The sequence below is a fragment of the Otolemur garnettii genome, unplaced genomic scaffold (assembly GCF_000181295.1).
Source record: "Otolemur garnettii isolate 467f Iridium unplaced genomic scaffold, OtoGar3 scaffold00121, whole genome shotgun sequence".
NCBI lineage: Eukaryota > Metazoa > Chordata > Mammalia > Primates > Galagidae > Otolemur > Otolemur garnettii.
The window spans coordinates 2,245,526-2,247,206 of record NW_003852516.1 but is presented as its reverse complement, the minus strand read 5'-3'; positions in this window follow the sequence as shown (position 1 = coordinate 2,247,206).

The following is a 1,681-nucleotide window of genomic DNA, read 5'->3' as shown; positions in this document are numbered from 1 at the left end:
GTATTATTCACAATGTAGAATCAATTTAGATGTCCATCAACAAATGAATGGATAAACAATGTGGTGTATACATACAGATCGAACATTATTCAGTACTTAAAGAGAATTAAAAACCTGAATCAACATGGATAGAACTGGAGGTCATTTTGTTAAGTGATATCAGCCAAGCACAGGCTGAAATGTCACACATTCTCATTCACTTTGGGAGCTGAAAAAGGTGGCTCTCTTGGAAACAGAGAGTAGAAATATAGTTACCAAAGGCTAAGAAAAAAACTGATAAATGGGTACAAAAATATGGTTATAGAGAAGGAATAAATTCAGTTTTCAGTAACACAGTAGATGATGACAGGTAATATTTGTTGAACATTTCAAAATAGCCAGAGAAGAAGATTTGGAATGTTCCCAACACAAAGAAATGATAAATGTTGGGCAGCACCTGTGGCTTAAAGGAGTAGGGCGCTGGCCCCATATACCGGAGGTGGCAGGTTGAAACCCAGCTCCAGTGGAAAAAAAAAAAAGAAATGATAAATGTTTGAGGTGATTTACATTCCAATTACCCTGATTTAATAATTATACATTATATACATGCATCAAAATATCACACGTATCCCATAAATATGTATAATTATTATCAATAAAAGATGAGAAAAAGTCAGCTATTTTCTACCCAGGTTCAAAATTTAAATTGGATCCATTTGTGATGACAGATTTAATTCTAAATATAAAAATATCTGCCTATAATCTACTTCTGAAACAGCAAGAAATTAAAATAAAGATATATCTAAGCATAATTCTCATTCATGAAAAGCATACAAAATTATTTGGGTATAAGAAAAGACAACTTTCAAAGAATCCCACTGTCATCCTAGAACTCTGGGGGGCCAAGATGGGTGGAATGCTTGAGCTTAGGAGTTTGAGACTGGGCTGAACAAGAGCAAGACCCCATCTCTAAAAATAGTCATTGTGGCAAGAACCTGTAGTCCCATCTACTCTGGAAGCTGACACAAGGGGGTCAATTGAGCTCAAGAGTTTGAGGTTCCTGTGAGCTATGATGCCACGACACTCTACTGAGGGCAACACAGTAAGATTCTGTCTCAAAAAAACACAACTATTAAATAAGTGAGGTGAATGCTATGTTAACCAGTGTGATGAATATATTCCAAATTGTATATAGAATCACGACATTGTACCCCATAAATACAGTAATGTACACAGTTACGATCTAATAAAAAATAAATTTTAAAAAAGTGAAAAAATTTACTTATTCCAATCAAAATCGATCAAGGCCAAACTACTTCACTAAAATTTAGAGTTGAAGAACTGATATTTTTCTAACAGTTTTCCTCAAATGATACTCTAGGGAATCTCAGTAGCCTAAGAAAAGATCCCTTATTCAGTTAACAGATAATTGAAAAGACTATGTCATGTGCAATGCCCAATGGAGCTACAAATGTGAACCTAAGAGAGAAGAAGGTCTTCAAAGGAAATAGACAAAATTCTATGGTGGAGAGTAATTGCAACGGGAGTAGCATAAATGAGTGTTGTCAGGGGCAAGTTATGGTCTGTGGGCTAAGATGATGACATTTATGCAAACTGCATGGAAAAGAGCCTTCCAGGCAGAAAATTTAGTATGTGCAAGGGCCTTTCTTTAAGGAGGAGTTTGGTCTGTTCAAAAATCCAA